Below are 13197 nucleotides of genomic sequence, written 5' to 3' on the forward strand. Positions count from 1 at the left end.
CTGTATAGATCCTCTATATACTCCTTCCACCTTTCTGCTTTCCCTTCTTTGCTTAGAACTGGGTTTCCATCTGAGCTCTTGATATTCATGCAAATGGTTCTCTTTTCTCCAAAGGTCTCTTTAATTTTCCTTTAGGCAGTAGCTATCTTACCCCTCATGAGATAAGCCCATACATCCTTACATTTGTCCTGTAGCCATCGCTGCTTAGCCATTTTGCACTTCCTGTCGATCTCATTTTTGAGGCGTTTGTATTCCTTTTTGCTTGTGTCATTTACTGCATTTTTGTATTTTCTCCTTTCATCAATTAAATGCAGTATCTCTTCAGTTACCCAAGGATTTCCACTAGCCCTTGTCTTTTTACCTACTTGATCCTCTGCTGCCTTCACTATTTCGTCCCTGAAAGCTAACCATTCTTCTTGTACTGTATTTCTTTCCCCCATTCCTGTCAATTGTTCCCTTATGCTCTCCCTGAAACTCTGTACAACCTCTGGCTCTTTCTGTTTATTCAGGTCCCATCTCCTTAAATTCCCACCTTTTTGCAGTTTCTTCAGTTTTAATCTACAGTTCATAACCAATAGATTGTGGTCAGAGTCCACATCTGCCCATGGAAATGTCTTACAATTTAAAACCTGGTACCTAAATCTCTGTCTTACCATTATATAATCTATCTGAAACCTTCTAATATCTCCAGGGTTCTTCCATGTATACAGCCTTCTTTCATGATTCCTGAACCAAGTGTTAGCTATGATTAAGTTATGCTCTGTGCAAAATTCTACCAGGCAGCTTGCTCTTTCATTTCTTAGCCCCGATCCATATTCACCTACTACATTTCCTTCTCTTCCTTTTCCTAATGTCGAATTCATGTCACCCATGACTATTAAATTTTCATCTCCCTTCCCTACTTGAATAATTTCTTTTATCATACAGTAAAGCTGCATGCCCTGAGCGAAAAATTGCAGCTGTAGTTTCCCCTTGGTTTCAGCCGTTCGCATACTACAACAGCAAGGCTGTTTTGGTTAGCGTAAAAAGGCCAGATCTGTCAATCATCCAGACTGTTGCCCCTGCAACTACTGAAAAGCAGGTTTTTGGAACATATATTGTGTTCAAACATTATGATTTACCTTGAAGAAAACTGTCAATTACCACACAGTCAGCATTGGTTTAGAAAACATCATTCCTGTGAAACACAACTAGCTCTTTATTTACATGAAGTGTTGTGTGCTATTGACAAGGGATTTCAGATCGATTCTGTTTTTATGGATTTCCGGAAGGCTTTTGACACTGTACCACACAAGCGGCTTGTAGTGAAATTGCGTGCTTATGAAATATTGTCTCAGTTACATGACCGGATTTTGGATTTCCTGTCAGAGAGGTCACAGTTCGTAGTAACTGAAGGAAAGTCACCGAGTAAAACAGAAGTGATTTCTGGTGTTCCCCAAGGTAGTGTTATAGGCCCTTTGCTGTTACTTATCTATATAAACAATTTGGGAGACAATCTGAGCAGCCATCTTAGACTGTTTCCAGATGACCTGTCGTTTATTGACTAATAAAGTCATCAGAAGATCAAAACAAATTGCAATATGATGTAGAAAAGATATCTGAATGGTGTGAAAATTGGCAGTTGACCCTAAATAACAAAAAGTGTGAGGTCATCCACATGAGTGCTAAAAGGAATTCGTTAAACTTTGGTTATACAATAAATCAGTCTAATCTAAAAGCTGCAAATTCTACTAAATACCTAGGTATTACAATTATGAACAACTTAAATTGGAAGAAACATAGAAAATGTTGTGGGGAAGACTAACCAAAGACTGTGTTTTATTAGCAGGACACTTAGAAAATGTAGCAGATCTACTAAGGAGACTACCTACACTACGCTTGGCCATCCTCTTTTAGAATACTGCTGCACAGTGTGGGTTCCTTACTAGATAGGACTGACAGAGTACATTGAAAAAGTTCAAAGAAGAGCAGCACATTTTGTATTATCGTGAAATATGGGAGAAAGTGTCACAGAAATGATACAGGATTTGGGCTGGACATCATTAAAAGAAAAGCGTTTTTTCGTTGCGACGGAATTTTCTCACATAATTCCGATCATCAACTTTTTCCTCCGAATGTGAAAATATTTTCTTGACACCAACCTACATAGGGAGAAATGATCACCACGATAAAATAAGGGAAATCAGAGCTCGTACGGAAAGATATAGGTGTTCATTCTTTCCGCACGCTATATGAGATTGGAATAATAGAGAAATGTGAAGGTGGTTCAAAGAACCCTCTGCCAGGCACTTAAATGTGATTTGCAGAGTAATCCATGTAGTTGTAGACGTAGATTCTTTCGAATGAAATATGCTTGGATGATATCTTTCACAGCCAACTGTATACCAGCTCTATACGAAAACCCTTCTGTAGTACAAAATCCTATGATAAGAAATATTCCTAGGACCCTTTTCCTGCATGGGGAATAATGTAGATGAAATGTCCTGTTGACTATGGTCAGAGCAATCTTATGACTCTTTTTCTTTTTCTTCTTTAAAATGTTCTTGTTAATACTCAGGCCAAAATCTGCATGGCACCCATTAGAACATGCTATAATCTGGATGACCCTGCATTTATGATTTAAAAAAAAAATCACTTGACATTTGCTACTTTTATTAGTACATTTATTCTTTTACACTTGATTCCCAACTGTTTCCTTAAAGTTTATTGGAGGTTATTCACATTTCCTCACTTGCCCTGCTTCTCTTGGGACCTACATTTTGATATCCAGTCAGTTCGTGTATGGCAGTAGCAGCATTCTGTCCTGGCGTAGCTTCAGCTGAGGTACTGTTTTGTTTACTTTATACTTTGTTTCCTCTCCCCTCCCTTCCCCCTATCTCCCCCTCCCAGCCTCTTCTCAGTGCATTTACAATCTTTTTTGTTGTCCCATTTGTACATAGGTTCCAGTTTCCAATTTTTGAAGAAGGTTGGAATCAGGCTGTAAAAGTGTTCTGATCACACAGTGTAAGCATTCGGTCTTCCAGACACTTTTTCTCACTTTCTCATGGTCTTTGTGTAAAATTTTTTATAGTCTGTTTCTTCTTTTTATTTGTATTTGCACTTTATGATGTAATTTAAAATCATGAAGCAGGTCGTTTACAACAGGCTTTACAACAGCTGCAGTGGGTTTTATTTGACATGCAAAAGTTTGGCTTTAGATAACTATCCAGTAAACTGTTATGTTACAGATGCAGTACAGTGTTGTGGCAGTGAGAATTTCAGAGTATGGACAGTTGTAACAACTCAACCAGTGCCATCCTGATGAAGAATTCAGTTTCCTAAAGATGAAGAAGTATTATTGAATGAGAATGTATAGTTCCTAGTGAACTGAACTTGTAAAGCAAGAGTTTCCTCCAACTTGGAAGTTCATACCATAGCAGGATTGAACAACATTTCCAGACAGTTCACAAGCAGAGCAGAGTGGGGAACTGTTTGTGAAACAATCAACGCCAATGAGTTTACAGCAGAATGAATCTGATTGCACATATTTCTTTCAGCAGTATTAAATGATATTGTGCAATATTACAAAATGATGCAGCTCGTAAAAGAGTTCTAGTTTGTTCATAAGAAGTTAAGAACTGCAACTTTATAGAAATTTGTTGAAGTAACAAGACATTTCAATTTGTGAATTCCTGAACAAATATTTTTTATACAATTTTGATGTAAAATATTTTTAACGTGATATTTGTACTCAGTTTTCGGCAAAATGCATGAAAATAGACTTCAGTTAGCAGGCTAACTAAGTTTGTATTAAATCTATTCATGCAATCTAAAATAAATTTCTGGAATTTATGCAACATTGATTCAGAAACAATTACTGAAATTAGATCATATTGGAACTACTGATTTGTTCAACCTTAGCAAATATGGGTAAGGTAAGAAAAAATTTGTTTTTATTGAATATTTCATTTCTGTATGTTTCATTGGGCTTGCTTTTATGATGTCAGCTGCCAGACAATACACCAAGCAATGATTTTGCACAATCTTTCCTATAATCAGTAACTTGTTCCTCAGGATTATCAGTGAGAAATATTAAGACCACCTGAAATTGGCTACTAAATCATTTAATACAAAATACAAGGGTTGTACCAAAAGTAAGGTTCCCAATGAGCTACAGCCTTGATGGAAGGAGCTAGGCTAAATCCTACCACAGTGCCATGTGCAGTGGTTCCCCCACTCTCGATCCCACCTGTCTGCATTTCACTACACCACTCATTGTTGGCTTGGCAGCCATCAGAGATGGAAGTGTTTATCGCCGCTTCTGCCAAGTGCAAGGTTCGAGCAGTAATCTGGTTTCTCCATGCACGGAAGTTACTGCCCATGGAGATTCGTTGGCAAGTGACTGAGGTATATGGTGAAGAGTGCATGTCCATTCAGCACGTCTGCAAATGGTGCAGGGCTTTTGCTGATGGTTGCATGGAAGCTCATGATGAAGAATGGAGTGGAAGACTGCCAGTTTTGGATGTGTTTGTCCTGAAGATCAACAGTGAGCTGCTCAAAGATCGGAGGGTCACTGTCTGTGAACTTGTTGAATGCATTCCTGAAGCTTCCTAAGGCACCATTGAAAGAACTTTAATAGAAATGTTGGGTTATTGCAAAGTGTGTGCTCACTGGGTCCCCCAGATGCTGATGGATGGACACAAGGAGCAAAGCCTTTACTGTGTTCGCATGTTTCTTCAACAATGTGAGGGGGAAGGCAACAAGGAGAAATTGTTGGGCTCTATCATCACAGGAGATGAAATGTGGGTGTTTCATTATACCCTCGAAACAAAACAACAATCTCGTCAGTGGCATCACTCCAGTTCACCGCCACCAAAGAAATTCAAACAAATGCAGTTGGCAGGAAAGATTATGGTGACTGTGTTTTGGGATCGGAAGGGGGTACTCCTCAGCGATTTCATGCAACCTGGCATGACAGTAAACTCAGACAGATATTATGAAACATTGACCAAACTCCGGCATAAAATCCAGAGTCACTAGAGAGGATGACTGAAGGAGGAAGTAGTGCTTCTTCATGACAATGCTTGTGCTCATCAAACACAGGAGCTTTTGAAGAAATTTGGGTGAACTGTTATGCTTCATCCCCTGTACAGCCTGGACTTAGCCCCCAGTGATTATCTATCAGTTCTTCCCCAAGGTAAAGGAACCCTTAGGTGGCAAATGCTTCAAGAGCGACAATGAAGTCCAAGCAGGCTTCACACACTTCCTCAACAAGTTGGCGGGCGACTTCTTTGACTTAGGAATTCAAAAGCTGGAGCACCATCTTCAAAAGTGTGTCAAAAAAATGGAGACTATGTTGAAAAATAGACAAAAGTGTAAGTTTTTCAATCATTTTTAAATTAATAATAATAAACACTGTTTCCTATTTGTAAAAAATATGGGAACCTTATGGTACAACCCTCGTACAAAAATCTTTGGTTTCCTTCATGTTGGTGATGGTGCTGAATGGAGCTTTAAACTTCTAAAATGTTGGTCCAGGGCAATAAATATGTAGAATTCTTGCACCTAATGAGCAAAACTAATCATATAAATTAATTAATATGCAACTTTGGGGGGGGGGGGAGGATATTTTTATATTAATTACAACAGTTAATGAAACTCTAGAATTTATTTAATTTATGAAAAAAATGAATGAGCTATTATATTTTAAACTTCATGTTTAGAAAAAACACAAATTTTATAGTTAATTATCTCAATATTTACCACAGTTTTAACAGATTTGGAAAATTCTAGAGTTTCATACACCTGTAAGTATGGTGTCTATGCTATGCAAAAGTCTTCGAAGAATCTCTAGTACGTATGGAGAAAAGTGTACCTATAGCAACAAATGCAACCAATAGTAAGTGAAAAAATTATGAAATTTCACCTGTAAAAAAAAAATTATTTTGTTATGTTTTGAACTTCCAGTGCTTTGAATGTGTACCCTGAATCCTTCCTGGTGATGCTAACAGCCAAACAAAGAGTGGGGAATGAGCAGATGGGGTATGAAAGTGATCAATTTGATGCCTAGTTTTGCAGAAAAGGATCTACTTGCTTTTAAGTAATCAGTGGGATTAAGAAAAATTTAATTATTGATTTGAGTAAAAATTTCTCTCTGGATTTTCACTTGCAGACAATGAGTAGGAAATGGACAAATGGCGTATCATTTGTTTAACACCTTGAACAAATTCAGGGTAACATTAAGGAAAACTTATTTACTGATTTCAAGGAAAATTTAAATATTCACAAATCACTGCTGCTATATGAATGAAGTTCATCCCTTCAATGTGTAACCATTTTGCCAGAAAAAGTTGTGCCAGTGTGATAGTTAACTGTCAAACTGGTTTTCTCTGAATGAAGTAATAAATTTAGGACATCTCAAGAACAGAAAATGGTCAGATTAGTTGTGTCAAAAAGTTCATCTCTTCCAGGATTAGCCATTTCCCACATAAAAAGATACATTGGTGTCATATTCAACTGTTAAAAACGCTTCCTTCAAATAAATTGTTAAATTCAGGATATTTCAAGACCAGAAGACACAAGGAAGGTGTTGGTAATGGCTCAGTGTTGCTGCAGCTCTATAGATGACTATTGTTTCTTCTACAGCCATTAGTGCTTTACAGTTGAAAGATGGCAACAGAGCTGCTAGCTGCAGGTATCTTCTTATGACAACAACTCAGCTGTAGAGTGTCTTAATCATCATCTGAACCGAGCGAGGTGGCGCAGTGGTTAGCACACTGGACTCGCATTCGGGAGGACGACGGTTCAATCCCGTCTCCGGCCATCCTGATTTAGGTTTTCCGTGATTTCCCTAAATCGCTTCAGGCAAATGCCGGGATGGTTCCTTTGAAAGGGCACGGCCGATTTCCTTCCCCATCCTTCTCGTTGTCGACGGGACGTTAAACACTAATCTCCTCCTCCTCATCATCTGAGATGCAGAAGTGTGGCCAGTCACCAAAGACAGCTGGTAAACTTGGAAGGCCTTCCAGCAACACTGGAGGCAGAGAAGCATGTGAGAAGTACTGAGAAAAGGAAAAGTTCATCCAGGAACCCAGGATTATTTGAATTAGTGGTAAGAAAATTCTGTGAAGGCATTGCTGCTCTCCCACCAAGTCTTGCCACGTTTCAAATTGCCAAATGTTTCCACATCGTTTTGTGTGATGGTTGATATTTAAATATATTGTATTTTATGCTTTCTAAACAAAACTTGAATTTTGTGAAATCATTTATGTAAAAGTAAGAAATAAAATAGATTAGAAAAACATTTGAAGTGCTCTTATATTATGCTTGAAATCGTACAGCAATTGAGACTTTAAGGTTCATTTTTTATCTTATAATGTTAGAATTTTAAAGAGTACTAGAGGATATTTGTCTGATGTTATGTGGTCTTGTCATGTTTCTATCATGTATGCCCAAAGGTCTAAAATCCGTCCCTTTATCAGTATTTAAAATATTTCAATAGAGAATCCTTCAAATACCAGAAAAGGGACTGCATGTTGCACAAGGAGTAATCTCTCCCTTACAAGTGCTGTCATCATTGTTGTTCTTGCTCACTCACTTTTCCCAATAAAGTCCATGATTTATAGGATCCCCCAAAGGCATGTCAAATGTTTCTCTAATCTGTTTTATTTCTTACATTTAGCAAGTGATTTCAAAAAACATTTGACAATTTTTTCCCAAAATTGTTTTTATAGTGGGTCTATGGAACAATATGATTGAATGATTGAAAACTCCAATTTGTCTTTCTTTTCCTCTGGAATTTGTTAAGAACATATATGTCCTTTTTTCTGACAAATGATACTAATGATTGACGTCTGCCGTTTCAAGTATCTTGTGCAAAACATTTCACTGAGTAACCATTCTGTAGTGTTTGTTGTACATCCACACTGCAATTCCTGAGTGAAGTAGAATAATGCTATGAGGATGGAGGGAGGATGGAAATTCAAATCCCTGTCTGCCCATCCTGGTTTAGGTTTTCCATTAATGTGAATGCTGGGATTGTTGTTTTTTGAAAGACCATGCCTGATTTCCTTCCCCATTCTTCTCCAGTTCTGGCTTTTACACTGTCTCTGGTTATGTGGTCTTCAATGAGATATTAAACAACAATCTGACTACCTTCCCCACTGAAATTTCTTAATATCACATTGTAATTAAATGTGCTCTAATTTATATGTTCACCTATCTCAGGTATTCCAGCTGCTCATCAGGATCTGAACAAGATAGTACATATACTTTACTGACTTCCATGCAACATCTTTTGTTGTTGTTGATTTTTTAATTTTTTAAAATTTTCTTATTGTAAGTAATATTGCTGGCAGATATTGCAGAAATCACCATTATCGAAACATATATTTAGTAAAATTTGTCTTTGATTCTCAGCCTTCTTAACTCTTTTTTGGTTTTTGTTTTCTACATCAACTTGTTTGTTTGTGTGTGTGTGAGAGAGTAAGTAAGTAAGTAATTAAGTAAGTAAACTGTGAACTAGAAGTGGATCCTATGTCTCTGATACCAAATGTTCATATGATCTCATGTCTTTCAATCTGTCTGTCAGTTGGCAGGTTAAAACAGTGCTTTACACCAAGAGAATATGGATAGCTCCGAGTAATTTAAAACTATAAGTAGCATCATGCAGTGTTGGACTATGGGAAGGGGATGGGGGACACACTGCATCAACCCCCCCCCCCCCTCCCTCCTCCAAGCTTGAGGGCCTCAAGATTTGGAGCTCCTCTCCCCCAGCACCAAACTATTTTTAATCAAATCCCAAACAAGGACAAAAATGTTCAGTAAATAAGAGGCAGTTTGGAGTTAGAGGCGAATAACTAAAATTGGAATGATCACATAGATAATGTTGTGCAGAAAGCAAACAAATGACTGTGATTTATTGGCAATTGTCAATGGATGTGTTCAGAATTTATAGAACTTTTGTAAAACACTGCATGAAACTTAAAAACTGTAGAATGATAAGCATTTGAAGATGACTGGAGAACAGTTCTACTGCTGCCAACATACATTTTGTACCAAGATAAGAAAGAGAAATTAGAAGCATATGGACTTTTGTTTTTCCCTAATACTATTTATGAGTGGAACAGGACAGGAAGTGACTACTAGTGGTACATGGTGCCTCCTGCCATTCACCATACAGTTGGTTGCAGAGTATGTATGTAACCATTTGTCAGCTAGATGCAGTTATTTACATGAAAGGTTTTCTATGAATGAAACACACACAACGTTGGTATAATATTCTACAATATTTATTTAGCTGTTATGCCATCATCAGGTACAAAGTTAAGTATGTGGTAAAGTGAAATTTTGTTGGATTAAAGATTTTAAACTAGTGCCAAAAACAGGTTTATGTAACAAGTAATAAATGTTGTAGAATATTACACCACTGTTGTCTGTTTCATTCACAATGTATAAAATATTCTACAAAGAATACAGCAATATGGTACATCAATATGGAAGACAACATTGTGGAAGCTTGAGAATTCTTCTTAGGCTTTTTATGTTGGGAAAGATGTAGAGGATTTGTGAAAAGGTATTCATCAGCAGCTAGAAAAATGTGGGCTGGATATTATGTTGTGTAGGGGTCAAGATTATGACAATGCCATGTCAAAGCCAGCTGTACATGGACAACAACAAATTCAAATATTCAATCCAAAGACTTTTTACAGTGCATGTGCTAATTATTTGCTGAACCTTAGTGTAGTTCATGTGATCCCTCTACTGTCACCTTTGAAAGAATGTAAGATCTATCCATTCAAAGCTCAATACTAGATCTACAGCATGCTTACTCCATCCAGCTATAATGTGATTTTACCATTGGATCTACATCAACTTTTGGCACACAATAATAGAGGAAATAAATTTAATCCAACATACCTGCAGTCTCCAAAAATGAATTTGGACTTGTCAAATTAAAAACTCTCAATGAGTTTTTAGGGATAGAACGAACTACAATTATAGACAATGCTGTTGCTTTTGGCACTAAAAAGTGCAATGACATGGATGTTACAGTTAACTGACAAAGAAGAAAGAGGTGGGTGAACTAGCTCATGATGCTGGATTATGGGTTCAGAAAGTAGTTCATCGATCAATGTTTGAATGCATAGACCAGTTTATATAAGAATTGTCACAACGATACATGGCCATGAAGGAGATCGCCAAAGTTGAAACACAATTTATGCTTGAAGCTTCTGATGACACTCTGGCTGTAGCATGGGAAAAATTGGTAGAATTTGCAATGATTTTGATAAGGAGCAGATGCCGCAAGAATAAAAAGGTATCATAGGCACCTACATGTGGTCGATGCAAATGTGGATGTTGCAGTTGGATGGACAGCCCAAGAAATCATGTAATTTATTGTTAACCATGAATCAGTACACTTTACATCACTTACAATACAAACTTCTTGACCATTTGTGTCTAAATTGCTTCATGCAAGAGAAGTTTTTCTAAACTGAAACTAATAAGAACAGCATTATGAAAAGGAAAGTTGCTACTCACCATATAGCGGAGATGCTGAGTCACGGACAACAAAAAGATTGTCACAATATAAGCTTTCAGCCAACAAGGCCTTTGTCAAAAATAGATGACAGACACACACAAACATGTAAACGCAACTCACACACATGACTGCAACTGCTGGTAGCTGAAGTGTGGCTTCAGCTGCCAGAGGCTGCAGTCGTGTGTGTGTGTGTTGTGTGTGTGTGTGTGTGTGTGTGTGTGTGTGTGTGTGCGCACGCGCGTGTGTGCGTGTTTGATCTATTTTTGACAGAGGCCTTGTTTTCCGAAAGATTAAATTATGACAGTCTTTTTGTTATGCCTATCTGCAACTCAGCATCACTATACAGTGAGCAGCAACTTTCCTTTTCATGGTATCGTTACATTCCTTGCTGGATTTTCCATTGTTTGAAAGTAATAAAAAATTATCTTTGTACTATGGTGAATCAAGAATGACTTGTCGATCTTTCCTTTTTGCTAACTGAAAGGAAAATTTTGTGTGAAATAGATTTTAATGACATTGTTGAGAATTTCAGTAAAAGAAAAACATGAAAACATTTACCATAAGAATATTAACAATAACTAGTATTGTGTACTAAGGTTACAAAAGTAACTGATGTTATAACAATATTTTAAACATAGCTGCACAACAGTAATGGTTTCACGTAATAAAATTATAAACAGCCAACCAGTTGCAATGGATAAAGAAACTCTTTACCTAGGTTTTGACAAATATAAATTTGTCTTCTTCAGAAGGTGGCAATTTTACATTAGTAAGGACTAATGTACCATCGCCATTTTTACAATTGTTGGCATAGATCCATGTGTCAAGAATAAAATGTATCCCTAGAATTAGGGTTTGTCATGTTAATATAAAATACAAGCTTTGTTTTCAAACATGTAAAATGAAAGATAGTTAACTTATTCTATTCTTTATTATTTCTTTGCACTCTATCTGATGATTGCTGTGTGAAATGCCGATTTGTATTCTATGTTTCTCACCTATATCTTTAAGTATGTATATTACAGTTATTAGAGCATAGAATACACATATTATAAATACTTGGCTTTTTTTGTCAGCCATTAAATCTATTTTCTTGATTTTTTACAAAATGAACAGAGCAAATACTTAAATTTCTATCCAGACCAGGGGCATCATTTAGTTTTGCTGCCCCAGGCCTCCAACAGGCTTAGTCCACCACTGCCACAATGGCAAAGTTGATACTCAACGTCTCATCTCTAATATGGGAGAACGATACTATTTGTGATCCTTTATTTAATAACCACTTCCAGTCACTATTAGGAAAGTTGAATCAAAATTTTATTGATATGGGTAAGTAAGCAGAACTTTTAAATCTGTTTGTCTGAGACAATTACGCTGTATGCATCTAAGTGAGACAATAACGAGGACACTAAATTCATTATTTAATAGCTGAAAAGTAAGTGTCCACATTGGTATGATGAAATATGTAAACTTTCAGAGATCACTACACCATAATTCTGTATACAGTCAACTGCAAAAATGGATCTTTCAGGTGTAAACAATTTCCACAGAGAGTAAAAGACTCATTAGTAAAATCACATTACAAAATGCAATAATGAGATAATATGTAGACAATTACTGTCCAATATCCGACCTGATGATTGTCTGAGAAGGTAATGTAAAGGCATCTCAGTGCACATAATTCATCAGATTTACAGTTCAACTCCAGGAAAGAATCACCACAAAAAAAAGGAAATTTATTTTGTGAGTAAGGGACTATCATTGCTAAATGATAAATTGTAGATAGTAGATATCTATGTTTTGAAAACACGTTGAAGTCATTTTTTGCTTAACAACTCCTCCTATTCTGTAGATGAATTTCTGCATGTATATGTTTGGGTTATAGTCATCAAATTTTTTGGTAGACTGAGATTTTAAAATGCATCCTTTTTTTGTAATCCTACGAGATGGTGTACAAATATTATATACAAACAATTTCAAAATTAATAGACTTCATCATGTACCTTTGTTTGATACACACATCAAAAACAGTTTTGTATCACCCCGGTTCCCAGAACTCTTGAAGATAGACATTGACTATGGATACTGTACCACAGACACAGTCCCTCTGACTGTTCAGAGATGTCACTTAACCTGCCCTAAGATGTAAACAACCATGCATCAGCAGTGCCTATTAGACAGAGGGGGTCCGACAGCCGATCAGTTCCAGTCATTCCACCAGGAAGGAGGTACATGGCTCATGTTGTCTGTAGTTCAATCATGCCTAGACGGTCAAACCGTAGTTTCATCGCATCTGTATTGTTATTTTGTTCCAGGAAGAGCTCTCAACAAAGGAAGTGTCCAGGCATCTCGTAGTGAACCAAAGCAATGTTGTTTGGACATGGAGGAGATACAGAGAGACAGGAACTATCGATGTCATGCCTTGCTCAGGCCGCCCAAGGGCTGCTACTGCAGTGGATGACCGCTACCTACGAATTATGGCTCAGAGGAACCCTGACAGCAACGCCACCATTTGGAATAATGCTTTTTGTGCAACCACAGGATGTTGTGTTATGACTCAAACTATGCACAGTAGGCTGCATAATGCGCAACTTCACTCCCAACATCCATGGCAAGGTCCATCTTTGCAATCACAACACCATTCAGTGCGGTACAGATGGCCCAACAACATGCTG

The 13197-nt window shown here is 37.2% G+C and overlaps 1 protein-coding gene across 1 annotated transcript in view; it reads left to right on the top strand.

Moving 5' to 3' along the window:
* Positions 1–7159, top strand: part of LOC126091913 (medium-chain acyl-CoA ligase ACSF2, mitochondrial-like) — a 229812-nt gene extending 222653 nt beyond the window's left edge. Inside the window, exon 14 of the mRNA XM_049907229.1 lies at positions 3228–7159. The gene's annotated coding sequence lies outside the window, so the exon portion shown is untranslated. The remainder of the gene's footprint in view (positions 1–3227) is intronic.
* Positions 7160–13197: the final 6038 nt, after the last annotated feature.

This window comes from Schistocerca cancellata, chromosome 7 (genome assembly GCF_023864275.1).
Source record: "Schistocerca cancellata isolate TAMUIC-IGC-003103 chromosome 7, iqSchCanc2.1, whole genome shotgun sequence".
NCBI lineage: Eukaryota > Metazoa > Arthropoda > Insecta > Orthoptera > Acrididae > Schistocerca > Schistocerca cancellata.